Source organism: Nansenia antarctica (genome assembly GCF_963989245.1).
Source record: "Nansenia antarctica genome assembly, chromosome: 2".
In the NCBI taxonomy this organism is placed as follows: Eukaryota; Metazoa; Chordata; class Actinopteri; order Argentiniformes; family Microstomatidae; genus Nansenia; species Nansenia antarctica.
Window position 1 is genome coordinate 33,083,749 of NC_137675.1, and position 14,816 is coordinate 33,098,564.

The 14,816-nt window shown below is 44.4% G+C and overlaps 1 pseudogene across 1 annotated transcript in view; it reads right to left on the reverse strand.

Moving 5' to 3' along the window:
• Positions 1-14,816, reverse strand: part of LOC308150134 (piwi-like protein 1) — a 181,014-nt pseudogene that overhangs the window by 114,185 nt on the left and 52,013 nt on the right. The gene's annotated exons all lie outside the window — the stretch shown is intronic.

Sequence of the window (14,816 nt, forward strand, 5' to 3'; positions counted from 1 at the left end):
GGAAGTAGGTGACAAAGTCATGAATGTCATGAATGTGCTGCTGGATGTAGTCTGATCCAGAAAGACAAGTTTCTCTCGAACATTGTTGGCATACTGCATAGATGCAAGGCATACTGCCTTGAGGACATCAGGAGCTGGATGAGCAGGACTTTCCTGAAGCTCAACGGCAGCAAAAACGAGGCCCTGCTCATCGGTTCCAAATCCATCCTCACCAACACCAGGGGCCTCATTTATAGAAAGTACTTTGGGGGTAGAAAACCACGTCAAAGTAGTGATTTATAAAATGTCAACGTAAGTCAATTTGACCGTGGAAACGATTGTAGCTCTACGTCAGGTATTGACTTGACATATGCACATTACCTACTGGTTATGCAGAGTTATTACAGGCATGTGAGCCGCACTGCCTACTGTAATTCATGCGAAGTGGCTCTTAATAAAATTAACGATGTTGTTATCAGCCGAGAAAATTTGTTTAATTCAAGATTTAAAGGGAACTGATGTTTATGATTGTATTTCAGTCTTCCTTTATATCCCTCCGGAGCTGTCAAGGCAACGCCATCTCCCCTTCAACATGCCTATAGTGTGCTCCACAACAGACCTTGCCCGTTCATGCGCTAAATTATACTGGATTTCCTCCGGTGTCTTGGGGTTCGCAAAGGGAGTGAGCAGCCATGTTTTCAATGTCACCTGAATAAGACCATTATATTATTATAGTATAAGCATTTGCCTGGTTAGTTGTCATGATCAAATGTGACAAATGCAACTTACAGAGAAGCCACCCTTCTCTGCCCTCTCTGCCCTCTCTGCCCCAGACGCTTTTTTATTTATTTATTATTATCTGTAAAGGCAAGGAAGAGCTGGAGGCCATGCTGGAGTCCAAAGGCGACCAGGTGGACCTGTTCTCCCTCGCCCAGGAGGACGAAAGGTGGCACAGCTCAACAAGGCCCTGCTGGACTTTGACTCCCGGGTGGGGCCTGGCAAGCTGCACCCCAAACACCGGCTCATCCCCGACTGTGGCCGCAGCACCAAGATGCCCATGTATCAGCTGTCACTGACCATCAAGATGCCCATGTATCAGCTGTCACTGACCATCAAGATGCCCATGTATCAGCTGTCACTGACCATCAAGATGCCCATGTATCAGCTGTCGCTGACCATCAAGACGCCCGTGGTGTTTGACAAGCTACACTCAGAGGCGTGGAGCATCAGTGCCAAGCTGCACTGGTTCGTCTTTGGGCATGCGCCCCATGCGCCCCAGGAGAGCATTCAGTCAAGCCCTTTCTCCATCAACCTGGATAAGAGCACATCAAGCTCCAATAAGAAGGTGCTGTCAATCCTTGTTGGTTACTTTAATCAGGAGCTGAAGCATGTGGTCGTCGAGCACCTTGGCTCCATTGAAGTACTAAAGGGCACTGCTGAACATCTGGAAAAGGCCCTAGTGACCTTTTTCAAGGAACACACAATTCCATTTACTAACATGGTTAGCATGATGATGGACTCCTGCAACGTCATGCGAGGGAGTAAGTCCGGGCTGGAGACCAGGATAAGGTCCAAGTACTGTCAGAACCTCCTAGATGTTGATGGAGATACCTGCCACCACATCCACAATGCCGGCAAAATTGGAGATATACAAGATCCACAGTGATATAGTGGAGATATACAAGGACCACAGTGTTGGTGAGCGGGCAAAGGCCAGGATACAATTTTTCCACCAGGACCCCCCAAAAAATTCTTTCAATTAATCTAATATTGTAAAGGGGAGCCTCAGCCGCCAACAATCATATGTGATTAATCCTCTTTTATACTGTATGTAGCCCAAAATACATATTGTATTTAATCTCTCTCCAGGAATGACGCAAGTTGGGAAGGACAGGAAAGAAAGGGTGTGGAAGAAGCTCTGGTTTGAGAGTCGCAACACAGACCTCCAGCTGAGCATTTACCTCGGCGTCCTTCCCATCATGAAGGAGTATGTTACGGTGTTCCAGGTGTGTGTTTTCACACTAATGAATTAGTGAATTATCAATCTCTGATAGATAAACTAAATAGGCCTATCCTTGTATGCTCTCATCAGTTAGATTGTGATATAAACAGACCCTCAACTGCATGTCTGTGTATGGTAATAGAATTGTTGTAGCATTTTATAATAATGCCATTATTCACAGGGCAGCCAAACCCTTGTCCACAAGCTGCATGACAAGCAGCTTGAAGTTGTGAAAACCTTCATGGGGTGCTTTATCAAGGCTGAGAATCTGCATACCACCCCAAAGAATATCAGGAGTTGGATTTCAACGACAAAATGCTGCCTCTCTGTGAGCTGTATGTCGGACAGGTGGCGGAGAAACTGAAGGCAGGAAATCCACGTAATCAGGTTAGTAAATGTATTAAAAACGGCAAATCAAACATTTATACATTTCTCCAGGTAAAATGATTTAATTGCAATCGTTTTAATGTTTTACAGAGTGCGCTGCAGTTTCTCGAAACAGCGAAGACTGCATACATGTCGACAGCAGCCTATATGCAGAAAAGGCTGCCACTGGACAGCAGGACCCTGCAGTCACTGTCTGCCTTGGACCCATTGGTGAGGGGACACTCAGAGACGGGCATCCTCCTGAAGTGGCTGGCAGGGATGATGAGCCACTTGGTGCCACACCCCAATTTGACGTGCCACTGGAAGTTGTCAAATTCAGCACAAATTCCACCCTTCCCCTGTACACTGATGGGGACAACATGGTTAACTGGTGGGCAAATGTCATTGACACTGGAAGGTACCCAGGCCTCAACCATGTGGTTCGAGCAGCGCTCTCCATTTTCCATGGACCAATGGTGGAGTCATCGTTCAGTGCCATGGGAGATATTATTGACAGCAAAAGCACCAGAATGAGCATGGACACCTTTAGGGACAACCAATCCAGACAACCAAGTATGCCCTCAGGTCCAGGGGTCAGACAGCAATACAGATATTCAGGAGAGAGGATGTCAAGTTCTCAAAGGTAGACAAGGTCCTATGCAGGAACATCCACACTGCAGGCTCAAAAGACAAGGCTCGCAGACCACAGGCCCTGTTGAAGACAAAAGGGAGGCAGGAAGAGTTTGGTTGCCAGCCAACAACCAGTGCTGCACAAAGCAGGAAGACTGCAGTGGAGGATGACAGGCAAGCCACAGTGAGGCACATGGCTGCTCAAAAAAGAAAAAAAAGCACTGGAAGTGCTGGTACAGGCAAAGAAGGCAAAAAAGCACAAGTGATGTGCTTGGTGGGATGGACTTCATCAGAATTGGTTTTGTTCAAAAATAAATGTTCAAAATATATTTACAGAGCATCTTCTCCTCTTTCATTTGGGAGAGTAAGTCACCAAGGATTAGCCAACAAGTTTTACAACTTCCATATAATGATGGTGGCTTAAACCTACCGAACCTTAACATGTACTTTCTGGCTGCCCAACTTACCCAGATTAGGCAGTGGTTCTCTAGCTCATCTAGTGCATGGTCAAGACTGGAATCTTATGACATTCTTCCATATGAACTGAGATACCTGCCTTATATTGGTTTACAACAGGTTAAAAAAATCACAAATAATCCTATTATTATTAACAGTTTACTAATATGGAAGAACTCCCATAAACGTATGGGTCACAAGGAACACCTTTCGCCCTATACTCCTATCTGGAGAAACCCCAATTTTACATCTTGTTTTAATGATGACACCTTCAAGTCTTGGTACGACAAGGGGATAAGGGAAATAACACATCTTTACGACAGTGGTACATTTGTTTCTTTCCTTCAGTTAAAGTCAAAATATAATTTATCTTCCACACATTTATTTCGATTTTTTTCAAATCCGCCATATGATACAGACAACTCAAGGCACTCTTGAAGAACCCAAGCCCTCCAAAATAGAAGGCCTTATCAATAAGGAGGTTCAAAGTTCTAAATGTATTTCTCAAGTTTATTTATCTCTGCTTGAATGCTTGTCTACAAGTACAGATGCTACGAGGTGTAAATGGGAAAAGGATTTAGACATGGATATAAGTAAAGAGGACTGGTCTTTCTTTTGTCTTAAAGTTCATAAATGTTCTTACAATATGAGGCACAAACTCCTTCTTTTTAAAATGTTGCATAGAACTTATTATACACCTGCAAAACTTTATAAAATGAATAATGAAATGTCCTTTCTGTGCTGGCGCTGCAAAAAACAGAAAGGGGACTTTTACCATATGTTTTGGTCATGTAATTTGTTGTTAACATTTTGGAACTTTGTAATTGACACGATAGCATTATGTTTAAATATTCACATTGCAAAATCATCTCGCTTGTGTCTTTTAGGCACAATCAATCCTTGGAATGAATTTCAAAAAATATATATTGATCTTGCTTTGATTGCTGCAAAGAAGTGTATTGCAATCCATTGGAAATCCGATTACTCTCCTACAATATCACATTGGTTAAATGAAATCTCTAGCTACATTCCATTAGATAAAATATACTATAATATAAGACATAAGAGTCAGGACTTTTGTAAAAAATATGGCAACCACATATAGATTTTATGGCAAGAAGGGCAGCTTCAGGTACTATTGTTTGATGGACAGTGTTTCTTGTAGGGATGCACGGTGATGTGAATTGCTGTTAATATCATAGCGCATCCCTAATGAATGTATTATTGTGTGTGTGTGTGTGTGTGTGTATGTAGGCATGTGTGTTTTGTCTTATTATTATTATTATATTTTTGTTGTGTTGTCGTTGGGCGTTGCCGCACAATGGTGGGTGGGGGGGGGGATACAAGGGGGCGGGGAAACAAGAAAAAATGTGTTCAATTATATTGTAAAAATGTTTGAATCTTTGAAAAAAAAAAAGAAGAAAAAAAAAGAAGAGGCGGCCCCAGGTCATCCAGGAGTTCCAGAGCCCCGCTCCTGACGGCCCCACGATCATGCTGCTGTCACTCAAAGCTGGCGGGGTGGGACTCAACCTGACAGCCGCCTCCCGTGTTTTCCTCATGGATCCAGCGTGGAACCCTGCAGCAGAGGACCAGTGTGTGGATCGCTGTCACCGCAAAAATGAAATTGAAAATAATTGTGTCACCTTTTTGGGCCAGCACCCCTGCATTCCCAAAAAATGTGATAGAAATGAGCCATTGAATTGTTGCACTCTCTCCAGCAATTCCCAGTTCCCGGTGTACCATTCTGTAAGTATTTTCTTCGTGGGGTAATAAAAAACCTAATAATGTTCTTCCATGAAAATTCTCTCCATTGTCCAGAGCTAGAGGTGGTGGATTGTATTTTACATATGTTCAACCATTCTTCCTCAGTTAGGACTATGTTTGCTTCCTTCTCCCACTTATCCCTAACATATAAGGTGGAGTGATTCTTGGTGGACTGTATACTCTTCTGTATAATACTTGACACCAGTTTCTTGTGGGTGTTGCCCTTATACGCATCAATAAAAATGTTGACGAGACTCATTTCAGAAACCTCATTATTCTTTATATTCTTATAGAAGTAGTAATGCCTCAGTTGTAAATACCTGTAGAAATCTTGTTTCTCTAGGTTGTGATTATCAATAAGATATTGAAAGGCCTGTATTGGATGAAATTAGGTAGGGATGTCCCGATCCCATTTTTTCACTACCGATACCTGGGCTTCAGGTATCTGCGATACCGATATCAATCCGATATTTGTATTTATTGTTTTACTCCTGAATAATAACAAATACTTCCCCAGTATAGTCCACAACATTTGGCTATTAAAGACTGCCAGCCTTTATTCAAGCAACAAAAACAGTACTCACTGAGTCTGTTACTCACTACTCAGTGACCAACTGGTTTCAAGTTAAAACAATTTAAACAGCAGCATTCAGCATTGTAGAAAAAAATTAGTTACTGTCTGATTTCTAGTTGTAGTGCCTTCAGTTCTCTTTCATAGTATTTTTTTCGTATCTCACTATGGGGAACGCCCCCTGCGTGACCTCATCAGAAACTGAATTACACTGCGCCAGCCCATTGGCTGGCCCAGGCGACGCTTGTGTCACGAGGGACGGGACCCTCCGCCTATATAAGATGTACACACGGCATCCAAAACCTTTGCTCCCTTCTCACTGGAGCTGTGCGGGTGGCTAGAGCTAAACAGTCCACAGATACGAGCGACCACAACACACACACACACACACACACACACACACACACACACACACACACACTGTATGGAAAGTTTGAGCGGCAGTGACGGCCGCGCGCTGCACTTTGTATTTATTCTTGATTATTTTGAACGTCTCGTTCAGCCCGTCAGTGACGGTGCAGTGTGTGTGTGTTAGCCCGTCAGTGACGGTGCAGTGTGTGTGTGTTAGCCCGTCAGTGACGGTGCAGTGTGTGTGTGTGTTAGCCCGTCAGTGACGGTGCTGAGCCGTGCTGTACATTAACAAACACGTTTGTACAGCTGTTCCTTTGTGTCGACCTCCCTCTGTGCCTAGAGACTCTTACACTAACGTTACCACCAGGTGCTAGCTAGCTACGGTAGCTAACGTTACCACCAGGTGCTAGCTAGCTACGGTAGCTAATGTTACCACCAGGTGCTAGCTAGCTACGGTAGCTAACGTTACCACCAGGTGCTAGCTAGCTAAGGTAGCTAATGTTACCACCAGGTGCTAGCTAACTAAGGTAGCTAACGTTACCACCAGGTGCTAGCTAACTAAGGTAGCTAATGTTACCACCAGGTGCTAGCTAGCTAAGGTAGCTAACGTTACTGATGCATCATCAGACAGAAATGAGCAACTGCGACTCCGCTGGCAGAAGGGTGAAAGAGGAGAAACGCTTTGAAATGGATACCATGTGCACACTGCACATATCGTATTCGTCCATGTCCTATACGCATCACACTATATACATATATATTTACTGTTCATATCATATTGATATTCATGCAAATATATTTACTTTTTACATTCATATTCATTGCACGTATAGCGCGAGGTTGACCACCGTCCGCATTGACTTCACAGTAATGTACGTCTTTGAATGAATGAATGAATGGTCTTTATTGTCATTGCTATAGTACAGGTACCAAACAACGAAATTTAGGAGGGGTGGCTCCCCTGGTGCTAGGAAAGAAAAAAAAACACAAGAAGGGAAGGAGCTGGTTTACATAAATAAAGGCTATGTACACTATCCACTATACTATACTGTACAGATAGACGACTAGGGTTGTCATATTGCACATTCATTTGAAGTGTCGCAGTTTGCAGGTGTGAGAGAAAATTATTATATGTAATAAGCTACATTTAAGAATCAAACATCATCTTGGGTTGAATGTCTGCAGCAGGCTGTAGAAGATGATTTCCTGTTGTCACACAATAAAACCAGTTTCTCTACTTGAAGCTTGACATGGGCTAAGACAAATAGACACATTTACATGATTACAAAGACCTGATTGCCCTACCATCTAGAGCAGTTTCGGACCTTTGTGTTGCCCCAGACCCAGTACTCTAAGACCAGACTGAACCAGTTGTGGCCATTGTGTTCCGTTTTCACCTTTTGTCTCCCTGGGAGAAAGTGGGGGCCGCTTCCCCCCTAGCCTTCATCGTAATCATCTTCATCAAATGTACAAGTCCACACCCATTGCTCATGATTGGTCTAAATCTCACCTGAGGGCGGACCCCTTACCTGAAGATACCTGTTTGTATAAATACTGAGATGAAATGAATGATCTTTACTTTTACGAGGAACTTTCACTGTTAAGACCTGTCTGACGTGCTTGTAAACTTCCTCCTTCTGCAGAAGATTATTAAATATCTTTTCTTATACATCTTGAAACGAAACAGGCTGCCATTATTGAATAATTTACTCTAACACAGGCTAGAAATGTACATATTTGTGCCTCTACTACTTTATAAGGGTAACATTCCCGATAAGTCCAATGATTGCAATATCCATACAGTGAAGAACATGAACAGGCCCACTGTAGACAATTGACTATCATCCCCAAGTAGGCCTGTATGCATGTTATTTAATTATCTTGTATCCACCTAAGGTAAGGTGACCAGATTTCTCAGATGCAATCTGGGGACATTTCCAACTTTTTAAGGAAAATGTATACATTTTATCATGATGAAATACAGAAACGGGGACAATTGCTGTTTCATTTATTTTGACCTTATTTTGACCAATGTATACACATTCAAGCAAGAATACTCAAGTGTAACAACTGAAATGTGCCTCTCAACATTAGTGTCAGTGTACTGTAAGTGGTATTAAAAGTAATTCTTAGAACTGTTCAGGTTGACGAGCCAACCAAAGCTGTTCTGGTTGCATTATGGATGATGTGGGCAGGACAACCCAAGCCAATCACCTCCCACTGCAGAGAATCTTTTACTTTGGTGTGGACATTTACCCTCCCTGCCCTATTCAGGCCCCCAAAGTTTGTGCTTGTATTATCTGCAGAGAATGCCACCACTTTGTTCTGAAGAGTGTATTTCTCTATGACAACAAGGATCTCAGCTGCCAGTTGCTCTGCTGTTTCCCCCTTAAGCTCAACAAAATCAAGTAGCTTTGTTTCTACTGACAGGCTCCCATCATATATTTTGCAGTACCTGACTAGTACTGGCATCAGCTTAACATGTCCATGATTTGAAGCATCAGTTGAAATGGACACAAATTCAACTCTATCTAGGTCCTGTGTTACCATAGTGGTTGCCCAAGGTGCAAAAACATTCTGAACAATAGCATCACCTTTTGTCCTGGCACAGGTAAACTTCGGCTCATAAAGCTTCCTTGTCAGTTGAGCAGTGCAGTCGAGGGAGCGGTAACTATGATTGTGTTTCAATGTATGATATGCCAAGATTCCCTCCTTTATGGCCAGATCATACTCATGTTGGGTAGGCTCTACCCTTTTAAAGAAGGTGGTGACACTGGGAACACCTGCACTGGCAGTTATAGCGCTTTTGTGTCTCTTGGTCTGTTGGTGCCAGGGCTGGACTGGGACAAAAATTAGGCCCTGGCATTTTTGGCCCAGACAGGCCCACCCCAATCGGTCGGACCACACCCACCAGCACAAAAATACTTGCCTTATATACTCGTCTTATATACTGTGCTGTACAGTCATATGACAAACTGTAGTATTCCCCCAAACCACTACAAAGACGACTACATACAGTAAGCAATGGTACCAGTGCAAGTAGACCAGTGTACTCAGTGATCAGATTCCAGAGCGAATTTACGAACGCAGCCTTGTTGTTCTAGATTTTTTTTTCCATTATCAACCCATCATTGCGCTTTAGAGTAAAACAAAGCACGCAACTGTCGCGTCTATCTTTTCATGGCAACTCTACATTGTGATTTACAAGGGATATTAACTAATATTAAGTAATATTATTACTTGGTTACATTTTGCAATTGATCCGCGGTACACATGCGTGCCGAACCGTGGGGGGCGATCCGTTACACCCCTAACAGCTACCTATATTTTCCTTACCGGGTCAACGGTTACAGGCTGACTCGGCCCCGCTTCTTCTGTATCCTCTCTATCCTCTGTATCTGTACCCTGCTCCCGCTCCTCCCTGCCAGCCTCCTCTTCAACCTGTTGCTGCTGTGGTAAACTTGAGGGTGCAGCAAACATGTCCCTAATGTTTACACATTTGGCAGCATCTGCCTCGAGTTTCTTTTTGTTTTTCTCCCTAAGTTTTTCCCAGCCTCCCTTCCGTTTTAGTGTGCTTTTGCGCTCCATCTCTCTCAGTATCTATCAACTATCCAGGCTAACTAAATTTATTTTGCCGGCCGGCTCGGCCCAAAACTACCGCGAAACTGAGACGGAGGTCTGGTGCTGCGTGCGTGCGTGACCCCTGACCCCCCCCCCCCCTTCTCTCTGTTGATTGGGCCAGCCCAGTGTCTGTATAGAAAATTGACCAATGGGCCGCTGTCCCTGATTTGAATGAATGAATGAATGGTCTTTATTGTCATTGCTATAGTACAGGTACCAAACAACGAAATTTAGGAGGGGTGGCTCCCCTGGTGCTAGGAAAGAAAAAAAACTAAAAAAAACACAAGAAGGGAAGGAGCTGGTTTACATAAATAAAGGCTATGTACACTATCCACTATACTATACTGTACAGATAGACGACTAGGGTTGTCATATTGCACATAGTGTTATTGCACATTCATTTGAAGTGTCGCAGTTTGCAGGCTAGAAATGAACATATTTGTGCCTTAGCACTACACCTGATTTTTTCAGTCCAGCAAGCTGCCATCAATCCGTCCAGACTGTCCAGGGCCCAGAACCTAGATCTTTGCTGTGTTCAGGGCCTGGATGGCCCTGGGGTAGAAGCTGTGCTTCAGTCTGTTTGTCCTTGCGGCCATGGTCCTGTACCGCCTTTTCGAGGGCAGCCGGGTAAAGTGTTCGTACCCAGGGTGGGTTGGGTCTCTGGAGATCTTATAGGCCTTCCTGAGACAGCGTGTGTTGTATAGCTCTTCCAGAGAGGGGAGGGGGTCGCCGGTGATCTTCTGGGCTGTTCTCACGACTCTCTGTAGCGCATTTCTCTCCGCGGTTGTGCAGCTGGAGAACCAGTTGCAGATGCCGTAGGTGAGGATGCTCTCCACTGCGCCGCGGTAGTAGGCCACCATTATCTCCTTTTGGCGAGAGATATACCCAGGCTTTGAGGTAAATTAGGCTTAATCCCAAATAGATGCCCTATCAATATTGCATTATTATAAATGCATTGTAATGGCCAGTTTTTAGATCTCCATTAAGACAATTTAATAAACCCTCTGACAAATCTCATAATCTGTTTTTCGGTGCAGTACGCCCACTGGATTTTTTAAATGTATTCTAAGTATGCATCATTAAACTGAGATTATCCAAAATATATACGTATGTATATACAATCTGTTGAGAGAATGATATACAATTTGAGAACAAACTTTAGAAGATATAATTTTTATTCATAACTCAACAAAAAAAACATCACAGTGTAAATGTTAGAAAACCATGTCAGTAGTCCACTTAGCTTTCACAAATTCAAACAAAAACTCAATCTGACATTAAAAGGGATAAGAATAGGAAGTGGAAACTAAAAGACATGCTGGGAGGTGTAAGTAAAAAATACAGCAGCCTACATCAGTTGGTTCTTCTATCATGCTAACATCTGTGATTTGTTATAATGACCTGTGGCAGGGTGGACTGCTCGATGCCTCCCTCTGGTGGCAAGAACCGTGGAGTGATCTTCAACAACCACTTATCCGTTTTTTAATGGGCCGTTCAATGGTAGCTTTCGATTTATGGGCCGTTCGATGGTAGCTATTTTTTTTTATTTTGCCGGTCGGCTCCGGTTTTATTGAGGGTGGATTTGGTGCCGATGAGGATGACTTCGGTCTTTTCACTGTTGAGTTTGAGGAAATTGTGTGTGAGCCAGGTTTTTATTGCTGAAATGCAGTTTTCGATGTGAGTGAGGGGTGGGTTCTGGGTGGAGTTTGTGGTGATGTAAATCTGGGTGTCATCGGCGTAGCAGTGGAAGTCCAGGTTGAATTGGCGGATGATGTGACCGAGGGGGAGTGTGGGAGTTTTGGAGGAGCATAGGCCTTTTGGAGGAGCATAGGCCGTCGACAACAGTTCGCCAGGGTCCTCTGTCCTGTGCTTTGCTTTCCAGCTGTTTCCATGTTAGTCCACTCTGTGTGATGTCTGTCTCCAAGTCCCTGCGCCAGGTGTTCTTGGGCCGGCCTCTTCCTTTTGCCTTGGGGGTTCCATCTCAGGGCCTGTCTGGTGGTGCAGGTGTTTGGTTTGCGTAGTGTGTGGCCGATCCATCCCCACCTTCTTCTCTTGATTTGTTCTTCCACTGGTTGTTCGCCCGTTCTCTGCCAGAGATCGTTGTTACTGATGGTATCTGGCCAGTGGATGTTCAGGATCCGCCTCAGGCATCTTGATGAATGACTGCACTCTAGTCATTGTGATCTTGGTTGTCCTCCACGTCTCTGATCCGTATAGGAGTACTGGCTTGATGTTGGATTTGAAGAGTCTGATCTTTGTCCGCTGACTGATTACCTTGGAGCTCCAGATGTTCTTTAGTTGGATGTATGAGGCCCTTGCCTTGCTGATTCTTGCTCTGACATCTGCCTCCGTGCCACCCTTGTCTATGATGCTACCTAGGTAGGTGAAGGATTCTACTTCCTCGAGTGCTGTTCCCTCCAGGTTTACTGGTTCTTCGTTGTTTGTGTTGATCTTTAGTATTTTGGTCTTTGCTTGGTGGATGTTGAGGCCTAGTTGTGTTGAGGTGTCTGCCAGTATGTTCGTCTTCTCCTGCATCTGTTGTCGACTGTGGGATAGTAGGGCAAGGTCGTCCAGTTGTGTTGAGAGTGTCCACTGGATCCCGTTTCTCCTCTGTGCCGTTGTGGTCTTCAATATCCAGTCGATGGCCAGGAGGAAGAGGAAGGGGGACAGTATACCGCCTTGCCTTACTCCGGTCTTCACTTGGAAGCTTCGTGTGAGCTGCCCGCTGTGTATGACTCTGCAGGTCATTCCTTCATAGGAGTTCCTCATGATGTTGACAAGCTTTTCTGGTATGCCGTAGTGTCGAAGCAATTTCCAGAGGGTGTTTCTGTGGAGACTGTCAAATGCCTTCTCGTAGTCTACAAAGTTGATGTATAATGGAGAGTTCCATTCCAATGATTGCTCAACTATGATTCGGAGGGTTGCAATCTGGTCTACACATGATTTTTTTTTTTTTTTTTTTTTCAGTCGGTTAATGTTTATAGAAAGCAAACACAGAACTGTAAGTAATTCACACAACACACATTTTTCCAGAACAATGGTGAACTCACAGTCATGGATTCTTCATGACACCGAACATTTAAAATACATAAAAAACGGTAAAAAAAACAAACAGTAGCTCATACAAAAAACATATTTTTGGAGCAACAATGACATAAAAACACACGTCGTTGGGGAAATATATAAACACACAGTCGACAAAGAACTAAAACTCGATAACTAACAGAGAGCGATAGACCGGAGGAAGCTGCTGACGTGGTTGTTGCACCACAACCGACTGGCCAGACAGCCTACCAATGCTGTGGTTACAGGAGTAACCAAGGCCCCACAGCCCCTAACAACGCTCAAGATGGTGTCCATGTACAGGCCCGGCAAAAGGGCTCTCCGTAGCAAAGTGAAGCTGGCTGCTAATTTCTCTTTCACAGCTGCCCCCTGACCGCCCCCCCCCACACACACACACACACATGCACACACACAACACAACTCCCAAGTGATGAGTTAATTGGCTACATTGTTAACAGCCAAGAAATAATGTTTTTTATTCTTACTCTTTAGTTTAGGGCATTTGTTTGTTATTTACTCTAGTGTCCTATAGAGACCCGTCATTAGAGTTTGTTTTACAGAGCTTGTTCATTCATGACTTGGCCTGATGTCTCTTGTTTCAGTTTCGTACATACTGGGCTTTACACACTACAGACCCCCACCATACTGGGCTTTACAGACTACAGACCCCCACCATACAGCCTAGATATCCACAGATATCCAGCACTGTGGACAATTATTGCACAATATCACGAACACATACTTAATTCTGCAACTGGGGGGGGAGAGCTAGTCTGAAATAGTACCACTTACTAGGCGACAGAACCCGACGGCTCAGTAACCATTTTACAATCAAGACGAAACATACAGCTGCTATTATTTACCTGATTTAAATCCTCGTCGTTCAATGAGTGTGACTCTCTCGGTTTGAAGCAATTCTGGCATTTACACTTGAAGATGTTGGCTTGGAACTTCCGACACGGGTTTACACACTACAGACCCCCACCATACTGGGCTTTACACACTACAGACCCCCACCATACTGGGCTTTACACACTACAGACCCCCACCATACTGGGCTTTACACACTACAGACCCCCACCATACTGGGCTTTACAGACTACAGACCCCCACCATACTGGGCTTTACACACTACAGACCCCCACCATACTGGGCTTTACACACTACAGACCCCCACCATACTGGGCTGTACACACTACAGACCCCCACCATACTGGGCTGTACACACTACAGACCCCCACCATACTGGGCTTTACACACTACAGACCCCCACCATACTGGGCTTTACAGACTACAGACCCCCACCATACTGGGCTGTACACACTACAGACCCCCACCATACTGGGCTTTACAGACCCCCACCATACTGGGCTTTACACACTACAGACCCCCACCATACTGGGCTTTACACACTACAGACCCCCACCATACAGCCTAGATATCCACAGATATCCAGCACTGTGGACAATTATTGCACAATATCACCAACACATACTTAATTCTGCAACTGGGGGGGGGAGAGCTAGTGTCTCCCCCGGGGAAGGCAGCACCCTGGGCAGCATGGCGGTCGGCCTGGACACCCTGGTCCCACCTGCTCAGGCATGTTGTTCGACATGTTGGCCTGCAAACCTTACGAAGACAAACCCGCAACTTTTAACCCTCAACTTTTAGTTTTAACCCTCAACTTTTGGCCAACTTTGTGTGGTATATAATAATGTTCCGCCCTACGCGCATTTGTTGGTAAATTCAGACGTGACTGACGGCGTCTGCTGAGGGATGTGGTGGAGCAACTCATTGGTATTATATTAGTATTGGACTTTCTGAGTCAATGAATAGGATGCGGGCGTAGGTGTTGGGTGATTCCAGATGAAGTAGTGTGTGATGGAGGGCTAGATTGACAGCATCCTCAACAGATCTGTTGGCACGATAAGTGTCCATCAGGGGGGTGGTGTGGGTTTTTAGGTAGTCAAAGTCAAAAGTCACTTTATTGTCCCATCACTGGGAAATTTGTAT